At 44.6% G+C, this 16542-nt stretch overlaps 1 protein-coding gene across 2 annotated transcripts in view; it reads right to left on the bottom strand.

Moving 5' to 3' along the window:
* TAOK3 (TAO kinase 3) overlaps positions 1-15161 on the bottom strand; it is an 87168-nt gene extending 72007 nt beyond the window's left edge. For both annotated transcript variants that reach the window (XM_031047843.2, XM_031047842.2), the window contains exon 1: positions 15026-15161. The gene's annotated coding sequence lies outside the window, so the exon portion shown is untranslated. The remainder of the gene's footprint in view (positions 1-15025) is intronic.
* Between the last annotated feature and the right edge of the window lie 1381 nt (positions 15162-16542).

Here is a 16542-nt window from a genome sequence, read left to right on the forward strand (position 1 = left end):
TACAACTCAGGCACCCTATTACCCACATGCAGAACAGGTAGCTTCAAAATGCTCTTCAAAAACCAGTGCATCTGCATGAATCCTTCAGTTCAAAGACCACCAACTCTCAGCACTGCATCATTCCTCACTCCAGTCAACAGCTGAATATGAGCACTGGCATTTTAAAAGTGTTTTAAAACACATTTCATGTACACTATTGCTGTATGAGTGTTACTCAGGAAGACAGAAGCACTTCCATGGCATGTTAAGAATAACACAGCAGGCGATCGCCCCACAGCTCACCATGGGTGTATTTATCAACCAATCACTACACTGTAAATATGACCAGGGATGTTTATAACTGCAGAGTGTAAAATACTTTCAAACCTGCAACTGAAATGTCAGTGTCAAGCTTAAAAGTTCATAAATGAGCTGAGCAGAGGAAGCCCCACCACTACCACGAGCAGAACTATGAAGATTTTGGCACCAGAGATGGGCCAATACCCTGAAGCTCTAAGGGAAGTTCAAGCAGCAACATGACTTTACATCCAAATAAGACATTTAACCATTTATTTTGTTTCTATCATCCCATTCATTTTAGTCCTTTCATTCATACGCTCTACACAAAGCCTAAGGGAAAAAGTATCCAAGCTTGCACCTTGAAGTGCAGCTCTCCAAGTTGAGGCTCCAGGGACATCCTAATCCTCCCATCCTTATCCATCACCAAAAAACAGGACTTATAAAAAAGTGAGATAAATGAACAGTCAAAACAAACACGAAATGCTGTGTTAATCTCAAAGGGTAACCCAAGACAAGTGTTAAACAAACCTGGTAGAGCCTAAAGGCTATACAGAAACAAAAGTGTCCTTCAAAAGGCTGTTCTGTCTTCCAAAACAGGGACAGCCAGAGCACAAGGACTTTAAGCATGAGGAACAAGATGAGCAGCACAAAAAGGAAAGACCACTGAAATCATCTGAAGCACATTTGTGACAGCAAATCAAAATACATCATAAAATTAGAGGCCAGCAATGTTCCAGTGCTCAGAAGCTATTCACACATATTGCACATCAAAACTTGGTTTGTTCTCTGGTGTGCCATTGTCTTTAGAAGCTTTCAGGGGTTGGGAACTGGGGTTAAGTCAGTCCCAAGACAGGCAGCAGATCTGCTTAACTACCTGCTGTAAGTTAAACCCTAAATGTGCCAGTCCTACACATGGGTTCAAGATTCCCTTTTGAACCATCAGAGGTTTCTGTTTCAATTCAGTAAATGCATCATTTGGAACAGAATTAAGGGAGGATGACATTTTAAAGCTGCTTCTGAAAACAGTGGAATATGCCTAGATTCTGGAATTACTACAGTTTAGGAATTTAGCTACTGTTGACATACACTCCTGCACTTATTGGCCTGGAAATGCCTCCTGACCCTGTACTTCCTTCTAGAGCTGGTTTATGCAAGCAGTAATTGGAAGCATTCTCCATCAGATCTCTCTCATTTGCTATCAGACACAGAAGATTTCAAAGCAGCTTCTTCACAAAGACACAAAAGAGCCACGAGAAACATACCTGCAAAGGTTGATGGAGCCTGACATAAGCTCAGGGACGCAATGATCTTTGAGGAAAGACGAAGACAGTGAGAGCCACAGAGCCAGCAAGACTGACACAGAGGAAAAGACAGCATCTAGAATGTACCTGTTCAGCTGAGAGAAGAAACCCTGTTCCAGATTGTCAGTGTTCAGACTTTCACAGCCAGACAGCATGAGACAGCTTAATGCAGCATTAAAGTAATCCCAAAACACATTAAGAGTAAATAAGGATGGAAAAGGTACCCCAGTGCCCATGGCAGGGGGTTGGAACTGGATGATCTTAAGGTCCTTTAGAACCCAAACCATTCTATGATAATATGGCAGCATTTCACTGTCACATCAGCACCGCACTGTCTATTAAAGCCATACCTGCTCCTTCACACCCAAAACTATAGCACACTGAAAGCTTTCACCCCTTCTGATCACTGCTGGATTGAAGAGCTGTTGTGATAGGGCAGCAGATACAGACAGGAACTCCCAGTGCTGTTCACAAGACTTTCTGGGTTCACAGCTATTACTCACACGCAGCATTGACACAACTGAGCCTATCCAAACACCAGGAGCCAACTCGGGATCCCCAAGCTCTCTCTTGTTACCACAGGCTGAAGGATACTACCTGGTACAGGAACACACACGTGCACTACTCAGTGTACTCAGTGTACACGTGTACTAACTGTGGCAGGAAGAGGGTTTCCAGCTATGAAAAGCTTCCTTTGCTTTCTTTAAGCTTGGAATAGACACTACTAATGCTAATACATGGCTGCACACTTCACTTAGGGAATGCTGAATTTTGGTAGCATCTAACATGGGGGGAAGAGGCAGGGAACCAGGAAAACTTGTTAAACAGTACATTTTCAGATCAGCAACTCTGAAGCTCAATAAGAACAGTTTCTTCCCTCTGTGTTCTGAAAGCACATCAAGAGCTTTCACAGGGTGGAGAGCTCAGGCCAGTGCAGCAAACCTGATCCCAGGAAGGAAAGCTCACCCACCCTGGCAAAAAACAACAGACTTGGTGTGCTGGAGAGCTTAAAATGGAAACATTCTGTATGTGCCCCTTCAGGATGAGCCACCAAACAAAACTGAATCACTACTACAGCCAGTAACTGGAAAACACGCTGATGGGAACTGATGCTATCTTTTGCCTCTCCCTCCTACCCAGGAAAATGTCCTTATGAACAAATGCATGTTTTTGCAAAAGGGGAGAAAAATCACTAAGACCCATTGATCAAAACAGATAATAAATAATCAAAATGGATAAAAAATAATCAAACCCATCCATTAATTTGATTTTATTTCCTTTATTTAAGCTCCTGTTTCTCCAGCTGCAAGATCCACAAGGTCTCCCCTTTCCTAGAGATCCCTACTCTGCTATAGCCTAAGCTGTGGACGCACAGCTGTAAAAAATCAACAGCAAACAGATACTTGTGAAATGCATCACACACAGTCCTGCCGCTCTGGGGCTTTCAAAAGACCTCTGTGTGTAATGAATTAAATCGGGGTGAAGAAGTTACTGATGTGTAGTGCATCTTGGTATGAAAAGCAGCCTGCAGAACAGTAACCACAACTCCATTTACCAAATATTCTGATTAAAAAGAAATAAAAACAAGGCAAAAATATTCACATTGACAATGAGATAGTTGGGAGCTAAAAATAACCAGGCAGCTGCAATTCCCACCTTATGCAACCAGGCAGAAGTGCTGCTTTGTCCCCCTCCCCAGGCGCACACACACACACTCACTTCCTTCTTCATTGCAACATCAGAAGCTGCACTTGATGTTAAACAAGCCACAAAGTCCTGCCCAGGATTTAAAGTCACACCCCAGTAATTACATAAAATAAGCTCCTGGTACAAGTGGTTAAAAGAAAAAAAAAAGACAATTAATTTTCTGCACTTCCATTTTGCTTTTCATGCCAAAATGTCCTGACTGCTCATAAAATAGAAAAGCAATTTTCATTTCTGAGGTCTGCTCCCTCCACCCAGATGTGTCATTAAACCTCACTGCAGAACATCAGCACATTCACCACACAGGGATCAACCCCCTCCAAACATGCAGCCTTTTAAGGAGAACATTTGAGGTGTATTTGATCTTTGTTTTTGAACGCGAAGCATAAAGGAGGACAGGGATAGTGGGTGAAGGAGAAAAAACACAGGAAACCTAGGAAAATACAGAAGTAAAACTCCCTTGTGCAGATGTCCCACTCAAAAGGTGGTTCTGGAAGTGAGAGGGATATACAAAAGCAGCAAAGACCCTCCAAAGTTTTTGGAAGCTTCCACTAAAAAGGCAGTGCTCTCCTCTGAGCTGCCCTAACAAAGGGGCAGCACGCACCAATACAGGAATATAACCCCCCCTCTACATCATATACAGCTTCCCCTTAAGACAGAATAAATCACACGGCAGTTATTCAAGAGATTTTGTGCTCCACTGATACCCTGACACTAAAAAGAGCAACTGGAAACCCACTGAGATGGCTCCAGGTCACACAGCCCATGTTAACCCACCTCCAGAGAGAACACAGCCCCATGGGGCCCAGCAGCCTGGGCAGGGTGTGCCACATACCCAACTAGTAAGCAAAACCTTCCTTACTGCATGCAATGGGCAGCAGTTAACCACCAAAGTGCAAAACCCCAGGGTTAAATACCCTGGCTTTTAAAAACCAACCCAACCACCACTCTTCCTGCTTGTTGTTCCAACCAGGACAGACCCCCTGTGACTGCTGTCCACTTCATTACTCCATCCTGAGCTTTGCACAGCCCTCTAAAGTCAGACCTCAGCCGGAGGTAGGTAGATTCCACCCTCCATCCCCCTTCTACTAATAGTACTAGCAAACACTTGTGGTTCTGCAATGTCAGCACTAGGAAGTTCCTGCTGCCCGGCAGCCAAGATGAAGATACCTCTTCACATCCACACTCTCACCAGCTCCCACACAGCTTCCGAGCTGCAGGAGTACAAAAGCACAGGGAATTTCATCCAGACACTCAGCTGAGCTTCACAAGCATTCTTAACTTATGAATGATGGCACAAATGAAGCTGTCCTTTTTGTTTGAGGCAGCCAGGAAGACAGAGATCATGAACATGAAAGTTCTTTGACTTCCTCTCTATGCACCCTTGAGACTTTTACCCACAACTTCACCAACAGCAGCTGCAAATGCCTTTTGGATGGGGAGGCTCTGCCACCAGAAGCCATCATCATGGTTCCAGTTCCCTGGATAGCTTTGGAAGCTCAGCAGTGCTCAGGAAGGTTTCTGTGCTGCTGGGCTGCTGAGCTCAACTAAAGAGCTGCCTAAAACAAAGCAGAAACTTTCCTCATTTCCATTAATGAAACAGTCCATTTGAAGAAAATTAACATGCATTGGTGCTTCCCAGTCTAATTGTAGGTTCTTGGTTATACACTGCAAGTAATTCTCACACATCAAGAATAAATAGGACTTAAGAAACAACTTTTCACCTTCACATGATTCCTGTCATAGGGTGCCAGAAGCAGACGTTTTACAACTGTGTATCTGGGTAGGAAATAAACCTTTGTGTCTGGCAACACCCATTTGCTTACATGGCATCACCTTCCAGTCAGTATTCTCAGTGCCTATGAGACAAGCATTCTGCTTAGGGTTTTCCCCCACTTCTTAAGGCAGGGATACTGTTATATGTGGGCTATAAAAACACTGAACAACTAACACACAGCAAAATACATCAGTGTCCACAAAGTCTTTCCTTGTTTGTACCACATATCTAAACACAGACCCATTTTAAAGTAAAAGCATATGCAAAGAATGAAAAGCACCAAACGTGGGTTCTCTAAAACACTGGTCAGGAAATAAAACACGGGGAAAGGAGTTATTTTAATTGTGATTCACACCACCCTGGGCTCCAGACTGCAGGGGAAGACACAAGTGCTGCTAGACCCAACTAGGGCACAGGAAACAGAAAGTGAAACTTGCCAGTTTACTCATTCACTTAAACTCCACAGTGGGTTTTGTGATAGTGCTTTACCTTTGTAAGAAAGACTACTCACAGTGTAACTGAGCAGTGCTGCCCCTACTTCCTCAGCGGGAAGCTTCTGCCTTCCAGCCCCATCCTCATTCCCCATCTGTCCCTACCCCAGACCTCTGCCTTTACCACAGGTAGTTATTCTGCAGCTGGATCAGTTTTCTCACCTGTATCACACTCTGATAGCACAAAGGTTTGTGCCAACCCAACTCAGTGGGAGGAAGCAGAGGCCAAAGTAACAGCTGGTTTTAAGTCACCTTAAAATTCATGTTCATTCACAATTGATTCCATGCTCCCAAACCCCTGATCCCCACCTCCTCAAGCCCTGTGTTCCAACAGGAACACGAGTTTGTGTTTTTCCTTCAGTCAATACATTACAGTTCTGTCAAAACACATAAAACAACTTACTGATACAATCATGAAGAGAGGAAACCCCAAAGGCAAATGAAAATGGCTGGATTTAGACTTGTTGTCAAGGCTGTATCTTGACTTTCAAGTACAAGTGTGGCACTGCTGAGTTTTAAGAGTCATTAAAGTGTAATGAGATACACCACTGCTAATGACAAGGTTTAGTTTTGGAACACCCTGATATCCATCCCGTGTCCTTCCTAAAAATGGGATTTTTCTCCTTCTCTTGCCTAACTGCTGGCCAGGAGATCAAATTCTAACAGATACTTTATAAACACACTATCAAAGGAGGTTTTAACAACTATGACATGAGCATTCACACACAAGTTTCACAGCTTCTCAAAAGACAACCTGAGCTTGAGCATCACCAAACCTTAAGAGGCTTTTAGCATTTGGTTTACACCTTTTAATACACTTTTCGTGACATGGTTTTGTGGTGTATTTGGAGTCCTGGGGTAAAGGTTGGACTTGATGATCTTACAGGTCTTTTCCAAAGTGGTTGATTCTAATATTGTGCTCTAAAATGTCTCTTGCCTACTGTATTTTACTGTTTAGTTCAATTTACAAAGTGCAAACAGGGCAGATTGAAAGAGCCAGGCAGATACGCAGGGACATTTCAGCTGAATATATAGTTATTCTTTTGGCAAGAAGGTGCTAAGGGCTCACTGGTGGCAGAATAAGTAATCATCATGCTGCTAAACTGCCAAAATTCACTCAGGCTGCAGCATGACCTGCATGCAAACCCAGCCATGAAGCAGAAATGAAATGCTCAGGGCAGACTCCAACATGAATGCAGATGCTCCAGTTCTGCTCCAGAGCACTGTGCTCCAGTACTGCAGCAGCCTGTATCTACCCAGGGTAATAGCAGGTGAAGCCAGAACAGCTCCTATCATAGCTGAAGCTATTAAAGCTCCTTAATGAATGGTCTAACAATAACCCAGGCATAACCAGTTCTCTCACTGCGAGGGCCTTAACCATAATAAGCCCCTTGAACATTCCTATAGTGTTTTCCAAAGATCTCACAGCATGAAGCTACTAACTGTGTTCTCACAGTCTTGTGAGGCAGCGATTACTCAACCTTTTTTTTTCCTCCTTTCATTTAAATACAGATAAAAAACTGAGGCAAAAGCTAGCAAACTACTTCCCTGTGGATACCCAGCTGACTAGTGCCATTCAGAATCCAGATCTTCCAGATTCCAGCCCTGTCATCAGCCAAAAGGCCATCATTACGAAGAAAGAAATTAGTCTGGTCTTATAAATAGCATTTGAATATAAGCCTGCCTAAAATATTTGCAAGGAGCTGACCTTAAACACCAGCAGAGCTGCACTGGTAGCCTGAGGCTCCAGTCACCAACTTACATGTCACTAGTCCAGGGTTCTTGTCCCTCTGTCTCTCTGGATGTCTCCAGAACCTGGAAACATCCATCTGATCTGACCACCGCTGGCTGGTTTGGGCTCAGCACATCAAGGAACAGGAAGACTGCTCAAAACTCTAAACAATGTTGGTCTAAAATACTCAGGTAGCAGGAAAAAGAACCAAGCCTTAGTCAGCAACCTGCTGCTACTTTATTCTGAGGCACTAAATGATCATAGTCAGCCTGGCAGAAATCTCACTGTAACATGCAGCTGGAAACATGAAACACAGAAAAGGCCCCCAACAGACCTTGATTTTGGAGCATTTTAGCCAGCCTTTATGATCTGAACTGCTCCTATTGGCTATCACACATTTACTTGCAATTTCTCCTGCTCTCAAATGCACGAGTTCAATGTATTTTGATTTATTTCGTATTGATACAGCACTAAAAAGAAGCAGGTTCTTTTCTGCATTACAGCTTCTAACACCTGCAGCAGGGCTAACTCCTGAACTACATTTCCTGCAGCAAAATACTAAGCCCAATACTGATTTTGTAACAGAAAAAGCCTCTCCTGTGCTTCTGTAAGAGTCTAACTTCATTTGAAATTACATATTCCCGGCAAGGCAACCCCCTAAAATACAACACAGAAAATTGCAAAAGCAGAGTAAAAGTTAAATAAGACTTTGTGAGGTTAAAAAAGTAATTCCAGTAGTTATTTATTCTGGTTTTATATACCTGCATTACTACCTCCCACCTACCTGGGCCATTATCAAAGTGCTGAAACACACAACCTTTACAACTGTAACAGGATCTTTTAGTCTCTGGGAAGAGCTGGAAATGGAAAGCTTGTTATCTTCCAAGGGGATCCTCCACAGAGAAAATACACCACACGGAAATGCACACAAGAAATTGAGAAACAGCTGCCTGAATGGAACAAGGTGTTGGAATGCTTCTTTTATTTCTGTTCCTCACTGGAGGAGCAAAACGTGGTTCAAGGTTTTTTATGGATACATAAAACCCACCTGGTTTTTGGCTGTCTGCTCCCCAAATGACCAAAAACTCCTGGGTATGAAAACATGAGGCTCTCCCACCTCAGGATCAGGCCTTTTCATGCAGAAGGAACAGAGTGAAAACTCAGTGCATTCTCCCCAGGATGCCAAAACTGGCTGCATTAGTATGCAGTAAAGCACCGCCTGACCAGGGCAAAGCGGATGAGACCTGTTAACAGAGACTGTTTCCATCCCAGCTCACATTTAGGGCTCCATTATCTTATCTGCTCTGCCACTCGCATACTTGCCAGATAAGAAATGTTTTCTCCCCCTTCTTTTGAAAGAAGCTTGGTGTTAAAACTGACACGACAATCAACATTCAGATTAAAAATAAGTTAAAGTTCACTCAAGACTAAGATGTTCTGCAAGTGGAAAGGGAGGATTTTCTTGATTTCAGTTCATTTGCATGCTTTAGGTCAATGATCAGTTCATCTGAAGTTGAGAAACTGCTCAAGAGTTGGGAGGGGAGAAAAAAATAGCCTGTTTTCCTTTTCCAATCTATGACTAAGAATGAGGCAAGCAAAGGGAGGATCTAAGATCCTGAAGGCGATGGCAACAAGAGGTCATTAGTTAATTCCCTCAGCAATAGATACTACTTCCTTTTATTAAATAACAGCACATTTTCATGCTGTCACATACTTTTTTCCCTTAAGGATACAGCATAAACTTTACCTGAACCGGTCAAAAGAAGCATCAAGAAACACACCAGGAGCCCTGAACTGAAAGGCAGATTGCATAAAAATCAGATGAGTCTTGTTTACTTCTTGGTTTGTGACAAAAACCTGAAAGTTAAGAGAGGATTTCCATACTTTCTTACAGATATTACATATCTTTGGCCTAAAAAGAAAAGTAGCATCAAATTTGGCATAAATCTGTTTCAACCAGGGCTTTACTGTTCACAAATAAATTGCAATCAAGTTTTTACTAGAAAAAAAGAGACAAACCCCATTCTAAGATTTAAATGAAGGTTCCTGTTGTTGCTTAAATCCTTTTTGATAAAGCTTACTCAATGTACTCTTATGAACAACTGTTTATTATCTATATTACTACAGCACCTGTGAGCTTCAGTAACACCTACAAAGCCACAGCAGAAGTGCTGCCTGCTCTGAAGAGATTAGCATCATCTAAAAGATGAATAGTTAAGAAACACAGGAGAGCACAAGGAAATAGGTATTTATGCACTCTGTACCTGTACTTTACTGTTTTCTCTTGTGCACTTTAAGGATCAAGGTGTAAGTTTTCTTCCTCCACCTGCCTCACCACAAAAACCCCTCCAGAAGTCATGTAAAGACAAAAACCCCTATCTAGATGTTTAATGAAACACCCAATGAGTTCCCATACTCACTCTAGTGCAATGGGCACATCCACAACTTTTGGAAGAGCCCCAGTTTAATTCACTTAAAGGAATTCTTTGCAGATTTACCACTAGCACACAGGAGTGCATCCATCACACAGCAGCAGCCAGAGCTGTTTACAAAGCTTTCTGCTCAGTGTTAGACTGAAAATCCAGACTCTTTTTGCTGTGTAATAAATCAGTGCTCTGCGTTTAACAATTTTCAGCAGCACCATACGCTATGTGGTCCCATATGTTCTATTACAGGGAAGAAAAACATCATCTCAACATGAATCATCAGTGACTATATTCTGTAAATCTGGCTTAAACTCTCACAGTGTTCAAAGGCAACCCCAAATAAATCTGCTCAATTTTAGGCCAGATTCTGTGTACCAGAATTGCAGATCATTTAGTTAAAATTAAGGGGAAAAAAGAGCTTTAATGTAGGAGTAAGCACACTATTTGCATCTCTCCAGAAGCAGCCTCACCAAGCACAAAATTTGGCACCCATTTATCAATTCCAATCTAATAATGACATCCTGCTCATAAAATGATAATATCTGGTAGTCATAACACCTTTCATCTAAACTGCTTAATGTTTGTGAAAATACGTACACTACATACAAGATTCATTCCTCCCAGTGCTGCAAAGCTGCTACTCTGGAATGTGGCATTTGCCACATTCTGCATCACAGCCATTCTGGAGAGGAGTTTGTAAGAAAAGTAAAAAACCCAAACAAAGCCAAAACAAACCCATGTTTGTATGTCAGGCTATAGGGAAACACAGCAGACGGTGGAGAGCTTCCTACAGAGAAGATTATGCAGGACTTTGGGGGTAACATCTCCACTCTGAAAGTGACAAACAGCTTTCGCTCTCTTAGCAAAGCCACTGCTGATTGTGCTGAATCCAAGTCACAAAGGCCTGAAGTCACAGAACGCCAAGGTCACCAAGTGTCTTTCTTCTGAGGAGTAACCCGGTCTCTTGGACCACCCAGCATCAGAATTAACAGAGTGACAGCAAAAACGGGGTGCAGATGGGGGGGTTCACTAGTTGCAAACTTTAAATGCAACCTGATGAAGATTTGTTCAACTGAATGAGTTATGTTCTCATAGCTCAGCTTTGCTCAGCTAACCCTCACTATCCAACCATGCCCAATTACATTAATATTCAGAAAGACAGACTGAAATTAAGCTTAATTTCGAACTTAATGTCCTTATTTGAAAGCCTTTTGTAGCTCAGGGGGAAGACATGCAACTGCATGTTCCCACTTCACTATTGGCTTCATTAAATTCGAAAGAAACCAGAGTCCATTTTGACCTAATATTCAAGGTGGGGGAAAAAACAGTAATTACATCCACATCAAGCTATTACCTGTTCAAGGGCATAAGTGCTTCATTAACAGCTCAGACAAACTTGTTTTGTAAGCTGCCTAGATTAAATATGAAATTTCCCTGCCCTTACAAATTAAATGAACAATTTTTGACACAAAGGGAAAGTCCAGTAAGAACAACACAAACACAAGGCTGAGGATATAAACAAGCCAACTTCCAGACTGCCCAAATCCAATACATTCCTTGCCATCCTCAGTAAGAATGAGCTTACCTAAGACACCCAGCCCACCTCATTTCAATAACTTCTTTGCATTCACTTCTTTAAAAAAAAACAACCCAACAGATACTAGCTGTACTCCAGGCTACTTCTATCTGAGAGCAAAACCTATGGACCTTTATAAACATAGAATCATAGAGTGGTTTGGGCTGGAAAGCTCTTACAGTTCCAACCCCCTGCCACGGGCAGGAGCACCTTCCACTAGAGAAGGTTGCTCCAAGCCCCTGTGTCCAACTTGGCCTTAAACACTGCCAAGGGTGGGGCAGCCACAGCTTCCCTGGGCACCCTGTGCCAGCGCCTCAGCACCCTCACAAGGAAGAGCTTGTGCCTTATATTTAACCTGAACTTCCCCTTTTTAAGTTTAATCCCATCACCCCCTGTCCTATCGCTACAGTCCCTGTTGAAGAGCCCTTCTCCACCATCCTTGTAGCCCCCTTCACATACTGGAAGCTGCTCTGAGGTCTCCACGCTGCTTCTCTTCCCCAGGCTGAACAGCCCAAACTTTCTTAGCCTGCAAACATAAACATTTCACACTTCCAATGGGAAGTAAAACTAAAATACAGATGTAATAGCTCTACAGAATAAGGAGAAGATGGCACGTTAGGAATCACTGCTTTTTAATGCTGCTAAGTGGAGCTTTACAAAGAGTCAACAGAAGCTGCCACAGTATCGCAACTAACCAGGAGGGCAGTTGGATTTCCAGCATCCTTCAGGAGCTGGATGACCACACCCAATTAATTTACTTTAATTTCTATTTCAACTGTCCTGCTCATTAATCAGGAGCCGAGGTTCACACAGATCACAGCTCCTGGTGTGCAATACCCATGATGATTTTACGTAGTGTGCACTGTACGATCGCACTGTGTGCACTGCGAATGCAGACGGCAGATCCAAGTGAAACACCAGAATGTGTCCTACCTATGGAAAAATAGGAAGAGATATTTCCTCTTTCGTACCCCGAGTATCCATGGAACCCCAGTTTTATCAGATCAATACTTTCTACAGTATGTTTTACTCAATAAAGTCAAACAAACATACCCAGTGACTTCAGAGAGCGATAACAGGTCAGCGTCAGGAAAACTCCCTGAGCTGCCCTGCAAAGAACTCCTGAACAAGCAGCTGAAATGCACTTGCTCAACGTTTTACACAGCACTAAGCCAGAGGCAATCAAATCAGGCTGGTTCAATCAATGATCTTCAAATAAGGAAGTAGTTTGAAAATCGTAAGCTTAAAACTCTCTTTTAGGTTTACTTTTTCTATTCCCCCCCCCATTGTGTGAAAGCACATCTGTTAAAAAAGCTGAGCACGTGCTGAAGTATAATTCCATAAAAATCTACTACTTGAATAGCTGGGATATGAAAATTGTACCTTTATTCAAACACAGTTTGCTGTAAATGCTGTGCCTGAACCACAGACTGGTTCTGCTGAAAGAATCTGAACTCTCTTTCAGAGCAAAAGGTCGCTTTTCTATTTGAAAACCATCAACCTTAGACACTAAGTTTGTTTTCCTGTACAATCAAGTAAAATGGAAAAGTGTTTCAAGCACATCTCCTCCACTCTCATTTCCCAGAGCCTGAATGTTGCAGAATTTCACGAGGCTGCAGAACAACCTGGAGCAAAAGCCTGTAAATGGAGCAAACAACTAACCTGTGTTCCCAGTCCCACGTCACTGACCCTGCCCCTTGTGCAGCAGACACTGCTGCCCCTCTCTTTCCTACCTCCGGGGTTCCTCAGCAGCCTCTGTCAGCCCAGCAAACACCAAGGTTTTCTCCTACAGGCAAGGCAGCTGATTCGAGTGAGAAGAGACAGAGCCCACTTCTGTTGAAAGACCACCCCCATCCTGCAACCCACACTGAACAGCAAAAGCCTCTTGACATAAGGTCCATATTGAGAATGCACATGAGGAGAAACAGCTCATTTGGAAAAGTGTTGACTCACAAGGATCCTTTTTAACTGATAATGAATGCAACAAAGCAGAAGTACCTACAGAGAATCCCTGTAAAGAAAACGCATACAGAAGAATTCATTTGCAACCTGAAAAGCCTCCTATTGGGAAGATGGAAACAGCCTAGCTCAAGTTTTCCTCGAATCAGATGCCAGAGGAAGTTACACACAAGAAAACTTGATTTGGCAAACTACAAACCACACATTAATGCAGATATTAACAGTTTGCAGCCTCACTGTAAGTGCAGAAAAGGTATCTGTCAGATATTTGTATGAATTTCAATGTTAAAGAAGAGTTTGTGAACAGGTATTTAGATTTAAAGCACTCTCTATATTGTTACATTACGCCCTGGGAGCTCAGAATTAGCTAGCTACCAGGAACACAGTTTTAAAGACATAAACAGAGATGAACAAGGGTGATGCATTACTTCACAAACCCATTATCAATGTAGCAATACCAACACGTGTGCACTAATAAACCTAGTACAAGATACATTAATGACCGCTAGCAAAATAAGCTACATGACACTGCAGCATTTTAAACACCCATTGAAAACGCATAAACAGACCGTGGAGCCTGGAGCCCACCTACCCTCACCCAAACAGGAGCACCGTAAACTGCAGCCCTGCTGTGCCCTTACCCAGTTCACCTTTAATGAGGCTGCGTGATGAAAACAGCTTCCACAGGAGAGGTGAGGAGCGTCCCACATCCATCCACAGCCCCAGCTTCTGCTTTAGAGCACTGCCCTGCACGGCGGGGTTCGAAAGCCACAAAGTGGAACTGAGCACAGCTCAGTATGGGTGAACCCCTGTGAGGAGGCCACAGCAGCACCTCCTGTGCGGGTGTTTGTAAGCAAACAGGGCAGCTGGCACTGGATGTGTGCTGAGCTGAGCACTCACTCACCTCTGAGCTCAGGGTTCAATCGCTGGAGCACAGCCCAAGGGAGGCCGCTGGTTATGGACAGCAAACCCCACATCAAGCTGCTCTGCCCGGGCTGAGGAAGTGACCATAGAGAACCTAAAAGCTACTACTACGTTTGAGCAGTATCAGCCATAGGATTAGGGAGTTAATTCTGCTTATGTTCATGGGGAAAGACACGAAGATAAATAGGTATATATATGAAACGAAATACTAAAGGCTTAGCACTTGCCTGATGTCCTCCTCCTTTCTCCTTCCCACACAAACATGAGTACTACTAGATGACATTCAGCACCTCCAGTAAATCACTTCTCGATGTCATTAAAAGGACAGGCACATCTGCCAGCACCAGACCTACGCAGTTACTTCCAACTCAGCCTCAAGAAAGCTGACAGGCAACCGAGCTCCCCTGCGCGCTGGAGTTTCCTTAGGCCGATACCAGCGCCGTTCAAACGCCTCGCTCGCAAACACCTCCGAGGGATAACCCCAATAACCAACCGCCGTTTATCCGAGCTGGGGCAGCGTTCCCGGTGTGCAGGTGAAGGAAACGCTTCCCCCCCACCTCCATCTCTTCACGTCTACCCTCTGCTGTCCGGTACCTCCAACTTCCCACAGCGCTCCCGGGACAGCGCCGCAGGGAGCAGCTCCTCCTGCAGCCACCACCGCTGCCCCCCATGCCCAGCCTGCAGCCCCGGGGACCCCCACGGCAGGCACACCCCTGAGGGAGCTGCGCCGTGAGGCACCGCCGGACACCCCCGGCCCGGCAGGAACAAAGTGCTTCTTTAGCCCCAAAAACCACTGCCCCCCCCACGCTCCCTCCCTGTCAGCCGGTGCCCGAGGCTTCCTCCGCGCTGGCCTCACCTGGAGCCGGCCAGCGGCAGCGGACACGTCCGGAGAGAGGCGTGAGGGGAGCTGAAGGGACCGGAGCGCACCCGCCGCTTCCTGCCACGGCCCCGCCGCCGCCTGAGGTGCGGCTCCCCCTGCCAGGCGCGCCCAACCACTCGGCGATCGACTCCACGGCCTGCCCGCCGCGGGCGGGGAGGGAGCAGCCATCGGCGCTCGGCTACGCAGGAGCGGCACCGCCGCATCGATGAGGTATCGGCACTCGACCCAGCCGCCTGCGCACGCTCAGTTTGCCCCCGGCTGGCCGTTAACGGCCGCGGTGGGACCGCCCTTCAGAGGGGTCCCGTCAGGGTCTGCCCGTGTCCGTAGTGGGGCCGGTTTGTGTGTGCGGGGTGGTGCTGGGGCCCACAGCGCGCTCAGGTGTGTGAGGGGCCTCTGGCAGCATCAGGTGTGTGAAAAGTGGTGTTGGGCGCAGTGAAAAGGCCGCTCTGAGGCTTTAAATACTTGCTAAGAGGGTGAGGGGAGCTCCGGCGATGCCGGTGGGTGCTGTGGTGGGTCACAGCAGGAGGAGATTCCTAGTAACAAAAATCCCACCCAAAAAGCTCTGGTCTGACTTAACAGTAATGTTTCCTTAAGGAGGAAAAGTCTCAAAGGAGAAGAAGGAGTATTAGCAGTGGTTAAGAGGTCTGGTTTTAGCTCAGAGAGGAGACAGGGTAAAGTGTTTTAATCCTATTTCTACCAGACTCTGTTCTACAGCTTCTCAATCTAGAAGCAAACAGTTCTTTATAGCTGTTAGAGACTCACAGTGACTTACTCCCTTTTAGTTCTTTTTAATTGCTTGCCTCTTTTTTTGTTAAAGCAAACTGAAGGAGCAGATCTTTATCTTCCATCAGCACCTCACACAGCCTTACTCTACTAACTTGTTTCTAACAGCTGTTCTCGTAGCACCGTCATCATATAGCCCTTTGAAACTCAAGGTACAGAAACTTGAAAGCTATGTGTTCCAGGCGAAGGGTGTTGGTGGTGTTGGTATGCATTCTGTGCTTCAAAGGCCAAGGTACTGTATTACATGTTTCCTCATTGCAGTCATCTAATTTATACAATAAATGAGCCGCCACAGTCTCTATAAGCTGAGCTTCATAACTTTTTTTTCTCTGTTTCTTACAAATGGAAGGAAAAAGACTGTGACTTATGTGTCAGCTGCTCTGTGAATAGCTGCTGCTGACAAAGCAGAAGGCAGGAATCTTTCTTCAGACTGAATGTATATAAAACAATGAACAAGTTAGGGTGAGAGAACCAGCTTTGATGAAAACATGAGCCAAAAGCAACAGCTTGCCAGAGAAGTTCCAGCTTCCCCTGATAGCTCTTTGGGGTGTAGACAGTTAAGATTTTGCATCTGTAAGGGAAACAGGGCATTCCTTAAAGCTGAACCTCCTCCCTTGGGTTCCCACTGGATGCCTGAGAGATGACAGTAGAGGGTGTCTCCAGCAGGCTAATGTTAAACATGAGGAATTAGTCCAGAGGGAGCAGCAGCA

Source organism: Melopsittacus undulatus, chromosome 12 (genome assembly GCF_012275295.1).
Source record: "Melopsittacus undulatus isolate bMelUnd1 chromosome 12, bMelUnd1.mat.Z, whole genome shotgun sequence".
In the NCBI taxonomy this organism is placed as follows: Eukaryota; Metazoa; Chordata; class Aves; order Psittaciformes; family Psittaculidae; genus Melopsittacus; species Melopsittacus undulatus.